The sequence below is a fragment of the Corythoichthys intestinalis genome, chromosome 16 (genome assembly GCF_030265065.1).
Source record: "Corythoichthys intestinalis isolate RoL2023-P3 chromosome 16, ASM3026506v1, whole genome shotgun sequence".
Classification (NCBI taxonomy): Eukaryota; Metazoa; Chordata; class Actinopteri; order Syngnathiformes; family Syngnathidae; genus Corythoichthys; species Corythoichthys intestinalis.
In genome coordinates, this window is record NC_080410.1 from 47,709,324 (window position 1) to 47,726,303 (window position 16,980).

The following is a 16,980-nucleotide window of genomic DNA, read 5'->3' on the forward strand; positions in this document are numbered from 1 at the left end:
TTTGAAATGTTTGCAGTTTGTCCTACATATTTTTATTATTTATTTTATATTATTTGTAATTTCATACCTTTGCAAGCAAGATGGAACTTCCTGATTCACTGAGTCATCGCACAGTACCTCTTGCAACTATCCAAACTCTCCGTGAACATCTGATGTTCATGCCAATCAGGAGAAAAAGGCGGGAGCTGCAGACGTGACCAGGAAGCAGCTACAGTGTTATGAAAAAGTATCTGAACCTTTTGGAATTTCTCACATTGCTGCATAAAATCCCCATCAAATGTGATCTGATCTTTGTCAAAATCACACAGATGAAAAAAGTGTCTGCTTCAACTAAAACCACACAAACATTTATAGGTTTTCATATTTTAATGAGGACAGCATGCAAACAATAACAGAAGGGGGAAATAATTAAGTGAACCCTATGCCCAAGGAGACTTGAAGAGCAATTGAAACCAATTTTTACCAAACAATTTAAGTCAGGTCTGTGCCCAATCACTGATGAGTGGTTTAAACCTGGCCTGCCCACTATAAAACACACACCTGGTAAGTTTCAACTAGCAAAAATCGCGCCTCGGATAAACCTCATAGGCTACGATACTGTAAGAATTGTCTTGATGAGAAGTAGGGTTGTTCCGATCATGTTTTTTTGCTTCCGATCCGATCCCGATCATTGTAGTTTGAGTATCTGCCGATTCCGATATTTCCCAATCCGATTGCTTTTTTTTTTTTGCTCCCCATTCAATTCCAGTCATTCCCGATAATTTTTTCCCGATCATATACATTTTGGCAATGCATTAAGAAAAAAATGGATAAAACTCTGACGAATATATACATTCAACATACAGTACATAAGTACTGTATTTGTTTATTATGACAATAAATCCTCAAGATGGCATTTACATTATTAACATTCTTTCTGTGAGAGGGATGCACGGATAGAAAGATTTGTAATTCTTAAAGGATAAATGTGACTTTGTATATTGTGACTAAATATTGCCATCTAGTGTATTTGTTGAGCTGTCAGTAAATGATACTGTAGCCATTTAACTGTTCTGCCCAAATGCATGATGGGAAGTGCAACCATGACTGTGCGTAGTGGCACCAATTGATATATCTTCTCTGCGTTAGGAAAGAACATAGGGTGTTAAGAAAAGATCAACTACTACCATTCTTCCCCACATTGCTTCCCACGATATTTCTAATTGTTGAGAGAGGGATTGTAAGGCTTTAGCCAATTAAAAAAAGGCTCCAAAGACTGCCAAAATCCACTCTACTCATTTTACGCTGACTTTTAGCTCTATTTATAGGTAAAACGGCGCCATTATTGATTGAACGTGACAATGCGTTGGTGGGTCGTGCAGCGCACGCGTTAATTGCGTCAAATATTTTAACGTGATTAATTTTTAAAAAATTAATTACCGCCGTTTACGCGATAAATTTGATAGCCCTACTTTAAGCCAATACTAAAGACTCTGGATGAGTGCAAGACATTTTGTCTGTAACCTTAAATACAATTAGAAAACGATTTAATTAAAAAATATATATGTATTAAAAAAAGGCATGTCCGATATTTTTTTGCCGATTCCGATACTTTGAAAATGACTTGATCGGACCCGATCGATACATCTTTCATGAGAAGCATTGTCTGATGTGCATCATGGCTCGGTCAAAAGAGCTGTCTGAAAACCTGCGATCAAGGATTGTTGATTTGTATAAAGATGGGGAAGGATACAAAACCAAATCTGGATGTTCATCCATCAACAGACGTTGTCTACAAATGAAGAGAGTTTGGCACTGTTGCTCCTCTCTCAAGGCATGGCCATTCACCAAAGATGACGCCAAGAGTTCCACGCAGAATACTCAGAGAGGTAAAAAAGAACCCTAGCGTGTCTGCTAAAGACTTACAGAAATCACTTGCATCTCTGTGCACACATCAACTATATGTAAAACTAGGGCCAAAAATGGTGTTCATGGGAGGACTCAATGGAGGGAGCCGAGGCTGTCTAAAAAAAATATTGTTGCTCGTTTAATGTTCGCAAAAATGCACTTGGACACTCCATAGAAGTTTTGGCAAAATATTTTGCGGACTGATGGAACCAAAGTTGAATTGTTTGGGAGTAACATGCATCGTCCTGTGTGGAAGAAAAATGGAACAGCTCACCAACATCAACACCTCATCCCCACCGTGAAGCATGGTGAAGGGAGCATCATGATTTGGGGGCGTTTTGCCACCTCAGGGCCTGGACGACTTGCAATCATTAATGGAAGAATGAATTCAAAAGTTTATCAGGATGTTTTGCAGGAAAACCTGAGGCCGTCTGTCAGACAGTTGAAGCTAAAAAGAGGATGGATGCGGCAACAAGACAATGATCCAAAACACAGAAGTAAATCAACTTCAGAATGGTTTCAGAAGAACAAAATACACGTTCTGGAATGGCCAAGTCAAAGTCCGGACTTGAACCCCATTGAAATGCTGTGGCATGACAGCAATTCATGCCAGACATCCCAGGAATCTGACTGAACTACAGCAGTTTTGTAGAGAAGAATGGGCCAAGATGAGTCCTGATCGATATGCCAGACTGATCTGCAGCTACAGAAATTATCGGACAACTATAGTCTCAATAATGAAAACATGCTAATTGAAAAAAATGAAAAAAATTAAAATGGATAAAAACAGAAATACAATGTGGTTATGGCTTCTAATAAAACCCTTAAAGTTGTTGTTTTTTTTGTTCGTTTTTTTACACTCATTGCCTACCATTGGGGGTGAATAGACATCCAATTTGTTGGAACTGGGAAGATTGGCTGAGAATGCTCATTTTTCAGTGCCGTTGATCGCACTAGACATCCAATCCATATTGACTACCAGTCAAAATGGCAGCAAATGAGTTGAATGAGTGCCCTAAAAAAGGTTAAAGAGCAATGTGCCGTAGACTTCATAATATATTGACGAGACTCGGGCTCGATTCATAGGGGGCCTTTTTTTAAAAATGAAAAACTCATAAATTAAAATATTTTCAAAACCAAACCTGCTACCAACCTAAAACCAAAACAGGCACAGACCTTAGGCATATATGAGTCTCCATGAGCAGCGGCATCGAAAAATTCAAAGTCGTTCCCTAATGAAATACTGATTATTTTTTTTATATAACAAAACTTAAAATGGCTATAAAATTCTAAGAGTTTACACTAGATGCACAAAAATCAAATGCAAACATTATCGCTTATATTTTCAGAATCAATAGCAATATTTAAGCAGTGATGACGTAACTGGTATCTTTCCAAATGTGTTGCGTGTTCAACAATTGCTTATTGCTGCCTAAACTCGTGAAGTAAAATGCCACGATGTGCTGCTTTTGGATGCAATTTCCAGTCAAATGGAAACAAGGGGAGTGGAGTGAGTGGTCAAGGTGGAATTATTATTTTTAGTGAATAAATGTGCATAAGTGGAAGCTTCTCCCCCTTTTTGGTCCCTGAATGCACGTATCCTACCCACCACGCGTTACAACTGGCGCCCGAACATTTTTCCTGGATCCTCAGTCAAGTAAGGGATCAATCTATTTTCCGGATCCGACGGTCCCACCGCGTCTGCAATATTGGTTTCGGATCTTTCCATTTTTTTGATTCGTCGGTCCCAAACAGCAGCTTTTAGGATCAGTCTATATTGTGGAATCGACGGCCTGACGCAGCTGCGACATTGCCATGGGATCGGTCTAATTCCTGGGTCTTCGAGTGTGTAAAAAAACGCGGATTTGGATTACTATTGCTATCATTTATGTTGATTATTCTTCGTGGGAGTTTTCCCCAAATCATACTAAATAATTAAAGCACTATGGCACGCTACAGTGACGACAGTGACTCTGACGTGGACATCACAACAATGAGTTCATCAGGGAATGCGTGTTTGCGTACTGCTGAGCTCCCGAGTGAAGAGTAGTCAAGGTGGAAATATTTTTTTGTGAATAAATGTGCATAGTGGAAGCTTCTCCCCTTTTTGGTACTTTTATACACATATCCTAGCTACCACGCGTTACAATGTACAAGACATGGATTACACAAGGTGTGCTCTTTGGCCTGTACTGTATGTAAAGCACACAACAGCTCTGGATGCTAACAATCTATATAATTATATTGGGATAAGTTTGAAAACGCAATATGCTTACCTTGAATATCTGCTAATAACACCGGACAGCATACACTCTCACTCCCAACCGGACTCTCTCGCATCACCAGTTTTGCCCAACTTTTGTCTTATCAGGTATTTGCTGCACACATTTTTCCCTGAAGCTCGTCTTGTGAACGACCGACAGTGCTGTCCTGCTCTTCACTTTTCAGATCTGGTTGAAATAGGAAGGGTAGAACTGACGACATGTTGGGAAAGCTAACGAGTGACACGCTGGAATTTCGGCAACGGGACCAGTGGCGTCACGCACTGCGACGTAACAAGAATGGCGACCTATCACTTAAAATATTTTTACAAACTTTATTAAAACAAAAACATTAAGAGGGGTTTTAATATCAAATTATTATAACGCATACTAACATTTATCTTTTAAGAATTACTTGTCTTAAAAATAGAGGATCTCTTTAAAAAGGTGTCAATTTTGGGGGGGGGGAAAAAAAGGTTGCTACCAAAATCTTCCACCATCATAGTGTCTCAGTAACTAAGGCTGCCATTGACGGTGCTCGACACCCGATCCATTTAGATTGGGAACATTCGTTCATTCGAAACCACAGCATTGACAGTCATTCTGTCTGGTTTTCCAGGTCACTTCCTGTTCTGTAACTCAACATAAATAGGAAGTGATCCATAAAATACCCCAAAATCAACAGGAAGTAACTGAAAATCAACAGGTAATTTTCGCACTATAAAGCACACCTGACTATAAGCCGCAGCCCACCAAATTTGGCCCGAAAACGGCATTTGTTCATAGATAAGCCGCACTGGACTATAAGCCGCAGCTATCCTCACTGTTTTATGGGATATTTACACCAAAGGATAGTAACCGGTCACACTTTATTTGACAGCGGCATCATACAACTGTCATAAGACCAAAAGAACCACCATGAATCTTTGAACCAATTGGCTGCAAAGCTTCATTCCTTCAAGAAGCTTCACTTGGCCATCACTGCTCCCATGGTGGAGACAGGCAACCTCTGCTGCCACCTGCTGTAAGCACTGTTGTCATCCAACATGCCTCCTGGAATGCATTGCGTTGTGCAGATGTATATTTTAATCAAAATTCATGTTCTGTGCTAATTATTTCTTCAGATACTGTTCCAGTTGTTTCATCAATTGTTAGTTATGGTATTTGCTAACACTTTATTTGACAATGGCGACATAAGACTGTCATTAGACAATCATAATTATTGACATGACACTGTCCTGAGCATTAATAAATGCTTATAACAGATGTCATTTTGTGTTATCCGGCAAAAGATTTCACTTTTGAATGGATGTAAAAATTTAAGCTGGAAATAAATGAAGCTAGTGACATTCAGTAATGCTCATGATAGTATCATGTCATAATTATAACTGTCTTATGAAAGTATTATGATGCCGCTGTCACATAAAGTGTTACCTGTTAACTCAAACAAATCAACATATAAGCCGCACTGGACTATAAGCCACAGGTATCATAATGAAGGAAAAAAGTAGCGGCTTATAGTCCGAAAATTACGGTAAATGACCTTAAATGGCCCAAAATGAATTTTGATGTCTTCTTTGTAAATCTCCCTGTAACGGCACCAAACTAAAGTTCCAGCATCATCACCTTGTCAAGAGTCAAGAATCTGCATTGGACAAAATTACCTAATTGCCTTGCATTGCCTGCCACTGACGGCCATAGACGTTCAATCCGTTTGAACGTCTACTAGTAACAAACCTATTCCAATTCACGGCAGAAGCTTGTTTTTCTGTTTATTAGTTGTTTGTAGAATATCCTAGAATGATTTCCTGACCAATGTATCGAAAATCGTTGTATCGCCATATCGTCAGATCATCGTTATCGTGAGCTTTGTATCGCAAATTGTATTGTATCGTGAGGTACCAAGAGATTCCCACTCCGATTTAAATCCCTGAATTTTTAAAAGATATGAACGTAAAACAGTCTAGATTCTTGTTTAAAACCAAAACAAATGTCATATACAGTTATTTATTTTACGTAAATATGTCGAAGTATTATGCTAGTCTGTAAGCCAATGTGGTGACCGCCTTAGCAAAACAAAGAGCTTTTTACGTTGAAAATTCTTGTGCATAAATGTTTAAATTGTGGAATATCTGTAGATATAAACGTAAAACAGTCTAGATCCTTGGTTAAAGTTTAAAAACGGGCAGTTATCATTTATTTTGGAATGGAATGGAATTTTATTGTCATCATCATCGGTATCATTGACAATCATTGACAATTACAAAATGTGATATGATTTGCCCGAAGCAACCGAAGAAGAAGACAAAGGCGGACGGGATGAAGCATATCCTTATCAGTTTCCCGTCCCCCATGCAACTAAAGACGCACATTCAGGCATGGAACATACATCAAAACTGTATAATAACACAATCAACAGATCCTGCAATCCGAGACTCAGCTGTTGGCTATTTTCCCAGCTTTCTTGAGTTGACTCGCCGAAATGCCTAAATTGCAAGAAAAGCACGTCAAGTTGTCATTCAAGTCCCCTGGGCTAGGCGTCAGTTGTAATCCAGAAATGATGAGCTAGCTCATTTGCGCGTCGGCACTGGTCGAGATCGTCAGCCAAAATTTCCAGCCTCTTGATGCGAACATCTCTCTCCTCGACCGCCTGCTTGAGTTTCTTGTTTTCAGCGCGAATTAACTGGAGCTCTCTGACGATTTCTTGATTCTGGTTTTGAATCAAGCCAGTCAAGGAGACCTCCAACTTCTGTATGGAGGATTTTATTTTATTTTATTTTATTATTTTTATTTTTATTTATTTTTATTTATTTTATTCCAAGTCTCCAGGTTTCAAATTCTTTGGAGCCATACTGGGAGTCGAGCTTGCTGGCCCTGAGTGCTTATCGGTTAAGATAAGAGAGTGCTTCAGGAGCTCAGAGTGCGTCTGTACACGAAGGCTGAGCAGCGAATTTTACGCATGACGCTGATGCAGTAGTGGCTAATCTCTCCCATTGTTTTTTTTTTTTTTTTTGTCACAACATTTCAAAATGCATGCATGGTACGAACAATATAATAATTACCTTGAATCCTCGAACAAATCACTCCTGAGACAATCCTTCCTGTTTGTATGCGGTACATATTTCGTACTTTTTCAACCTAAATCTGGCATTAGATCGCTGCGTGTGTTTGAGAATAACTGCGCTTGATGCTGGGTGTGGCCAGGCCCCCGACGCGAAGGCGTGGCGCAGTGTCCCGTCAATATATGATGAAGTCTATGAATGTGCTAATCACACGTTGGAAAATATGATCTTGAAAAAATATAAATAAAATCACACGCCAGTCAAAAACACAGTTGACACGTCTGCATGTGGCACAGTCTGCACACGCTAAAAGCTAAAACAGACGACTATTACATTTATATGGCAGCTGTGCCATGCATGTGCGGCAAACATGGCACTCCTAATCATCGTAAAATCATATTAATAAACTGAAAAAAGGACTTATTGCTGCACGAAGTTGATACACAAGAGATTTGTGGTGGGGAAGTGTCATAAAAATGGGAGAAAAAAAAACGGGTCGGGGGCTCAACATGGTGAGGAAAAAAATAAAAAAAGATTGTCAAGGTTGTCGAGAAAGCGTATGTTGGCCGTTAATCAGTCATTGGGAGGAGAGGCAGCTCCCTCAGGAAGCAATTAGTCCGGTTGGACCAGTTGCTCATAAAACACTTGGCTTACAAGCTACCCACAAACTAATCGTGGTACCGCCAGCGCGCTTATGGAAGTGACTGAAACAGCAGGTCAGTTTGTTGGATTAATCCTTCATTAACAACAACCCAAAGAAAACAATTAATTGCTTTGGAAATTATTGACCGCAACAGAAATCCAATCCACTTGAAGTGAAGTCGAAGCGTCAGACGTCTATTCCCGTCAATGGCAGCCTACGAGTTAAAGTGCATGTGACACGAAAAAGCACGTTTATTTCATAATACACGTGGTATTTATGCTCCTGAATGATATGGATGTGTGTGGAAGCGATCGCTATTTTTATTTAGTTTTTTTAATCCCGCGTCATGAAAATGAGTGGCTTCCGGCTTCAGTCTTGCATTGAGGAGGAGGGCGCTGTGACGTGTACGGTAGAAGACGTCCTCTTCACGCTACAGTGTACTGTTGTGTATGAGGACGAAGGATTCAGCTGATTTTGCGGATTAATACGTTTATTTTTCGCATCACGCCAGCCAAACGGCTGCAGAAAAATCTTGCTGTATGAGGGAGAGGTGTGTGCGGCTTTTGGGAGTTTCAAAAGGTTCCCATTCACCGTGGGGATTTGCCAAAACAAGCCCTACTACTGTGGGATCATTGGACTTACGAGGAAGTGAGTAAACATCTTGTTTTGTATTATGTCAAATATGAATACAGCGATTACAAAGTAAACACTACAAACTTTCTTTAAATAAAGGACTAATTACGTTTGATCATTGATAGACATGTGAAAAGCTCTCCTCATTCACATTAGCAGCACGTTAGCTGCACAACTACTGCAGCCGCCCTCCTCCGGGGAACGAACTGTAAATTGCTCTCCGCCGGGCGGTTTGCCGATCCGCGAAGACAATCGACAACCCAGTCGTCATGTCAAATAATCCGGGCTAGTTATGATTTTCCGCTTCGAAGACTTTGAAACATCACTCGGTTCGGGTTAGCATGTCGGCGAGCTGTCACGCCTCTTGGTTTTGTTTACATTCTCCGAAGCCGAAGAAGGAAAATGACATATGTCCGATTTAGGTGTCATAAAATATCGTTCGGGAGGTGCGACAGTAAAGGTGAAGTCGACAGTTTTGACCATTATGGAGTAATTTTGCCATGTCGTCCTGAATAAGTTCATTTTTATTTTTTCATATTCCATTTAGCACAAGACTTATTTGTCATGACCATGCCATTTATTTAGCAGTTGGAGAAAATACTTGGATAAAAAGATCCTGTAAAAATATTGAAGTAAAGAGACAGAAACAATGACATTTTTCAGCTCTCTTTGTCGCATTTTCCTGGTTGTGAATACTTCCTCCTTGACTGGCTGACTGGTCCTTCTCAAGCCATTTATTTAGCAATTGGGGAAAATACTTGGATAAAAAGAATATCCTGTAAAAATATTGGAGTAGAGAGACTGAAACAATGACATTTTGCGGCTCTCTTCGTCGCGTTTTCCTCGTTCTGAATAATTCCCCCTTAAATGGGCTGAATAGTAAAACCAATGAGCCCAGTCACCCGCTGACGTCATCCACCTGTTGGGGACGCTAGAGCCCTATAATGGTAAGCGTGGCTAACCGGCAGATTAAAAGACAAATTTTTCATCATCTGCGCTTTGCTAAATTTTTGTATATAGTCGAATCGTCTCAAAACATGATTCTAATTCACATATTAATGCTATTTAAGACTTTTTTTTCTCCGGTCGTATGCTCTTTAAGACCCTTACATCGTTGAATGGCAGGTTTTCTCAACTTTAATGATATTTAACGCCACTCATGTATAATGAGTCCAATCATATTATTTCTTACGCCACACATTTTTTGTTTTAATGTGGCTTTTAAATGCAATTATTAAACATCAGACATGCACCCTACAAAAGGAGTTTCTGTAATTAAATCTTGGAGCGACTTTGGAATCTTGAGTCAATAAACAGATTTAGAGTCCTGGGGTTATTGAGTGTAGATGTTAGAACAATATAATATGGTGTAATTACTTTTTACATAACATTTGTATCAAGATGGAAAATTAGCGGTTAGTCATCCCTTGCAAAACGAAAAGGTTCCGTTTTCAGAAACAAAAGTAAGAGTCCCGTACACTGCTGGCCAAAAGTATTGGCACCCCTTCAATTCTGTCAAATAAAGCTCAATTTCTCCCAGAAAAAGATTGCAATTACAAATGCTTTGGTAGTAATGTCTTCAATTATTTTGCTTGCAATGAAAAAACACAAAAGACAATGAAAAAAAAAAAAGGACAAAGGTATTGGCACTAAAGATGTCCCGATCGATCGGCATCGATCACGTCATTTTCAAAGTATCGGAATCGGCAAAAAAATATCGGACATGCCTTTTTTTAATATATATATATATATATATATATTTTAATTAAATCGTTTTCTAATTGTATTTAACGTTACAGACAAAATGTCTTACGCTCATCCAGAGTCTTTACTTTTGGCTTAAAGTAGGGCTATCAAATTTATCGCGTTAACGGCGGTAATTTTTTTTTTTTTTTAATTTGTCACGTTAAAATATTTACTGCAATTAACGCATTGTCGCGTTCAATCTATAATGGCACCGTTTTACCTATATATAGAGCTAAAAGGCAGCGTAAAATGAGTAGAGTGAATTTTAGCAGTCTTTGGAGCCTTGTTGTAATTGGCTAAAGCCTTAAAATCCCTCTCTCAACAATTAGAAATATTTTGGGAAGCAATGTGGGGAAGAAAGGTAGTAGTTGATCTTTTTCTTTACACCCTATGTTTTTTCCCAACGCAGAGAAGATATATCAATTAGGGCTGTCCCAAACGACTAATTTTCTCCCGATTAGTCAGCCGACTATTTTTACGATTAGTCGACTAATCTAATAATTAATTTTTTTTTTTTTTTTTTTTTTTTACTAATTTAGCAATGACATTTTTGTTGACGCTTATCAATTCACAAAAAAACATATTGGAACACTCAAATTATTTATTAAAGTACAAATAAACTCGTAAATAACAATAATAAATCACAAATAAACAATGAGTTCAAATGCTGATAGAATTAACTAGTGTAGCATCCCGATTGAAAAGATGGTCTCTTAAACTGATGGTTTACAACTTTTATTCCATCCTTGATGTAAACACACCGTAAGAGCTACGGTGCACACAAATAAAGCAACACAATTAGAAATTAACAAAAACTTTTCACCTTTTTCCTTTTAAACCTTATTTATATATCAATGAATTGCCTATATGAATTGCCTTTACCTTATTACCTTATCATTGACAATCTCTCCCTTGAGTGCAATGACTGTATATACTGTATATATTTATGACCTTTTAACCTTATATAATTTTCTATACATTAAAATAAACCATAACATGAAATAAACCTTTCAATTAGCATTAAGAACAATACTAATAGCACTTATAGGCCCATTGTCAATGAAACATTATTATTTAGTAAGGCGACAGCACCCTCTGGTGTACAAAAAATGAACAAAAAAAAAAAATTACAAACTGCGTGAAGGCGCTTGAGGTGTTTATTCACGGCTGACGCGCAGCCAAGCTTGGCACTGAAGAGACAGGACAGAAGAGTGTACTCTCCTTTGTTTCTTTGAAATAAGTCAATGTTTTGGACACTCTGGTGCGCTTTTTTTGGCTTTGTGCCGCTTTCCCCGCTTGCAAACAGAGCATCCGACTTTCCACGCATATATTTTTTTAACCCTTCATTAACCGTCGACGGGATGTTGTACTCGTCGACGGATTTACGTTATCGATGACCTCGACTATGTCGACTAGTCGGGACAGCTCTAATATCAATTGGTGCCACTACGCACAGTCATGGTTGCACTTCCCATCATGCATTTGGGCAGAACAGTTAAATGGCTACAATATCATTTACTGAAAGCTCAACAAATACACTAGATGGCAATATTTAGTCACAATATACAAAGTCACAAGGCTTTCTATCGGTGGATCCCTCTCACAGAAAGAATGTTAATAATGTAAATGCCATCTTGAGGATTTATTGTCATAATAAACAAATACAGTACTTATGTACTGTATGTTGAATGTATATATTTGTCCGAGTTTTATTCAGTTTTTTCTTAATGCATTGCCAAAATGTATATGATCGGGAAAAATGATCGGGAATGATTGGAATTGAATCGGGAGCAAAAAAAAAAAAAAAGCAATCGGATCGGGAAATATCGGGATCGGCAGATACTCAAACTAAAACGATCGGATCGGGAGCAAAAAAACATGATCGGAACAACCCTAATCACAATACAAAAGCCAACATTATAATCAAATACACATTTCGCCAAAGGGCAGTCATATTAATAAAGTAAAAAAAATAAGATACTGTAAGGTACTGTAAACACGACAAAAAACAAACAAAAAAAACACTGAAGTAAAAATGGTAGACGAGGCTTGTCGCATAGTTGAAATCACGTATGTCGGTTACGTAGTAACCCGGGGACCACCTGTACTATCTTGCAATATGCATGTTGCTGACCATCCTTTTTGGTAAGGGGGGGGGGGGGGAATCCATTGACTCATGCTTGAAACGCTTTGGCATGGTGTGAACTCTTTTGGAAGAAGCTGAGGATATTCATAGTTATGTAAAACTTCAGCCTTCAAGATACTCCAACTTTAATCAAAAGCTTTGTTGTGGCTTGGCAGCAAGTTAAACTCATGCTAATAATGCTGGCGACAACAAAGACTCAAACCCCCAAGAGGGTCGGTTTGCATCTGTCCGCCATGATGCGACGCGCTTTATTTGCAGAAGCATCCAATGTGTTTCACACCAAACTCGAGGTGTGTCCGCGCAACGCATTTGTACACGCACACTGTGTGGTCCGGCCTCGAAAAGCCCGGAGAACAACCTCACCCTTGGTCAACAGCGGCGGAAAAGTGAAGAATCTCAACGGAGATGCTTTTCCCAAAGAATGACTCACACCAGTGAGAAAGACAGGAGGAGGAAGAAGGAAAGCAGGTTGGATATTTGGCTGAAAAGATGAGTCAGCTTTTTTTTCTTTTTTGAGTACGTTTTATAACCTCCTTAGAGCCTGAGGTAGGGGGCTCTGTTTTGCATAGCTTACAGTATACCCACTAAACTTTGCGGAAGGTTGAGTCATTGGAGAAAAATGCAGTAGAAGGCGGCAGATTTAGAAAGTCAGATCTTCTGGCCTAGATATCACCTTTCGTTACTTCTAACCAAAACCAGTTACTTCTCAGGCACATCAAAATGAGATATGAAAACCTCTGCAGATCAATGAATGCATTTTTTAACATTTAAAAAATATAAATATAGTGGTGCCTCTATTTACAAACGTCTCTACATACAGAATTTTCAGGTTAAGACAAGCCTCAACTGGAAAATATTGCCTCTGCTTAGGAGCAGTTTCAGGATACGAAAGGCCAAAATACAGTATGGCTGGTACTCACAGTTCCCAGTGTTTACTGAACATAAACATACAGTAGCTACTAGGGATGGGAATTGATAGGATTTTTACGATTCCGATTCCATTATCGATATTGCTTAACGATTCGATTCTTTATCGATTCTCTTATCGATTCTAATTTGGGGAAAAAGAACAACAAACGTTTTGATTGGCATCGGGTTTGTTTAATCAGAACTCACAACCTTACAAACTCACAACGAGCTCAAAAGAGGCCCAAGCCTCAATGTTAACTGTGGCAATAAGTGGCAAATACACAAGAATGTGTAACATTTTACTGAAACATTTATCTAATAGAAATAAAAAATATTGGTATATATTGGGAGATAGGTTGTTGTTCTGCGTTTGGCAATATGTGTTAAAGCAGGGGTCCCCAAACTTTTTCCTGTGAGGGCCACATAACTTTTCCCTTCTCTGATGAGGGGCCGGGGTCAGTTTGTAACAAAAAAAGTGTGACGATTGCAGAAGTGCATAAATGTAAAAAAATATTGTTTTTCAGAAAGCCACAATCAAATAACCCTTTCTGGATTCTTCACGGAATGAAAGTAAATAAAATAAAAATAATAATATAATAATAATAATTAATAATAAAAACACTATTAATTAAATAGATAATAACCAAATAACCCGCTCTGAATTCTTCAAGGAAAAAGGCCAGGAAATAAATAACACGATTGAGAAAAAAAAAAAAATTCAAAATGGCCGGACCAAATTTGGAGGCGGGCCGTATTTGGGCCGCGGGCCGCAGTTTGGGCACCCGAAGAAATGCCGCATCCAAGCAAGTGAGCGTGCGAAGTGAGAGAGGGAAACACTTCTACAAGCCTACGTTCTTTGTTAATGTTAATATCTACGGAGGCAACGCCTGTATGTATAATCTTTTGTGTTGTTGTTGTTGTGTTTCCACTCGCGATCGGACACTTAAATCCAGTTGTGTAGTGGTTTGAACGATGTGCTAATGCTAGCGAACGAATGCTAACCATACTGTTATTAGCAGCTAATCATCGCTGATTTACGTTGATGCAAACCTGTTTGTTATTGGGGACGAAATTGATTTGTTTCATTTCTATTTTTAGTTTCACTCTTCAAGTGATGGTTGAATAAAGTCAGCAAATTATACCAACGTCTTCTGTATCGTCATTTCGGAGTTTAGCTAGCTGTATAGCTGTCTCGGTGAGGACAGTGCAGTCTATTCCCTCCCGATGCAGTTATCTCCACCTTGCAATGGCTGCAAGTCGCTTTGTTGTAATTTTTCCTCGTGAAGTGAAGACACACTTTCGAGCGTTTGAACCTACGTGCTGTCATTGTTATGTTTATGGCTGCAATGCTCGTGCTTACCCGTCGTAACCTTTCATTTTCACACTCTTTTCTGGTGAAGTGTAGTCCAACTTTGGAGCGAGTGGTTCTTGGCGCCATGCTAGTTTGATGCGTCTGGACAACAAGACACGTCACGACGCAATACGCGTCTCTAGGAATCGTTAAAGGGATCGTTAAGGCTTTTTCATTGTGATGTCGAGGCCTCGAAACACTCGGAACCGGTTCCGAATTGGAATCGGATTTCGATTCCCATCCCTAGTAGCTACTCTGCCATTGACTATTGCCTAGCATTCCTGGCATCCAATTGGCTAAGAGCAGGGGTGAAAGTGGCTAGAATTTCTTGCTGGAACTCCTCGATGTGAAGGTCGCCATGGAGCCAGAAATTTTGTTTATTTATCTATTTATTTTCATTTGAGGGGGGACCTCCTAAAACTACTGAAAAGCAAAGAAAACTTTTGGCACAGTTATTTCTATGACATACAAAAACTGATTTTCATTCAAAATTGTATTTTTTCAATTATTTGTGAAATAAAAGTTAACAAAAACAGCAATAACCCCAACCCCCATCTCCTAATTTTTATTTTCCCTCATTTCCTCACATACTAAATGCCAAATCTCAATTTTAACTACTTTGAGAACAAATGATGTATATTAAAAATGAAGTTAATGGAAACATTTACTTTTTTTTTTTTTTTTAAATGGCAAAGATATAAGTAACATACATTCAGGAAAAATAAGTAAAAATGACTTATATTATGCAGAGTGAAATGTAATATATTTTGAAGATCGCGCATTGACTTTTTTTTTTAAATCATAAGGAAATGAATAAGTAGCCTAACATAAATGAACAAATTTAAGTCCAAAGTGCACATTGACAGCTAAGATGTTCTGAACCTTCCCATCAGAGCAAATAAAACTAAATATGATAAATAAGCCTCCTCACCTCTTTCCTTGCTCTTAAAGATTTGATCCATATTCTGTTCCTTTTATCCTTTTTTTGGCGCATCAATTCAAACAAACTGTTTTTTTTTTTTTTTTTTTACTGTTCCAGAAAACATGCACATTTGAACCAATCAGAGCTAACTATCTCTGCTGATAACATGTCAGTATGTCGGCCAATTGAACGGATAAATGAGTCCAGGCGTTTTGCTTTGCTGCATGCATTCGCACATTGACGTGACTCATCATCGTCAGACTCAGATAACTGCAGCGGCTGGGGAAACCTCCATGCCGTCCGTGGAATAAGATAAATAATAAATATCAGTGGAAACTGATGGCGCTACACAAGCACTTTATTATGCTTGTTGTTAACACTTGTGTAGGTGAATCTGATGTTGGTAGATTGTTTTCTTCTTGGAGATGAAATACATGTGTGGCAGTTTAGGATTTTTTTTTTTTTTTTTTGTACATAGCGTTTTGACAGTTGCCGTCATATTTTTGGAATCAAAGCACCGTGTACCAGAACAGCATTCCGGCCCTGAATCTTATACTGGAACTGCGTTCCTGACCGTTCTGGCCCACTTTCACCCCTGGCTAAGAGGAACCTCTTCTGTATGTGTCTGTGTGTATCCCAGCGTCCTTTTCATTCTCCCCTTGTGTTCAGACAGATTTACACGAGTGTATTAACTTTTATTTTTTATTCTTTTTTTTTTTTTTTTTTTTTTTTTACATTATGCACAACTCTGACTTTATGTTTATTGTGCAATAATCTAATAGTAAAAAGTACAGTGTTTGTTATATGTCTTGATGCATTATAAAAGATTTATGTCTGAATTTTGGGGTGCTTGGACGCATTAGAGCATTTACCGTATTTTTCGGACTACAAGTCGCACCCGACTATAAGTCGCACCAGCCATAAAATGCCCAACAAAGAACAACAAAAAAACCCATAAGTTGCACCGGAGTATAAGTTGCATTTTTTGGGGATAAAAACACATAGTAACACATAGTATAGATATGTCATCTTGAAAGGCAATTTAATATAAAAATACAATAGAGAACAACATGTTGAATAAATATACAGTGTACAGTGCATGAACAACGAAATGCGAATATACTGTGCTCACCAGGACGCTACGGCTCGGTCCTGGTTATACAGCGAACTCCCAAATGACGATGCTGGGCATCCGTATAATTTGCTGAATCAATTTGGTCCTCGATACCAAACAGTTTCGCATCAACGTAAATAAATGATAATTAGATTGTTTTACAGCAATGACATGAACGGTTATCATGCCTTCGCTAGCATTAGCACATCGTTCAAAAACCCACAAAACTGGCTCCAAGTGTCTGATCGGGGATGGAAAACACAACAACAACAGAAAAGATGATACACACAGGCGTTGCCTCTGTAG

General features: G+C 38.6%; 1 pseudogene; it reads right to left on the bottom strand.

The window, feature by feature from the left end:
* Positions 1-541: 541 nt before the first annotated feature.
* On the bottom strand, positions 542-607 carry LOC130904985 (uncharacterized; annotated as a pseudogene).
* Positions 608-16,980: the final 16,373 nt, after the last annotated feature.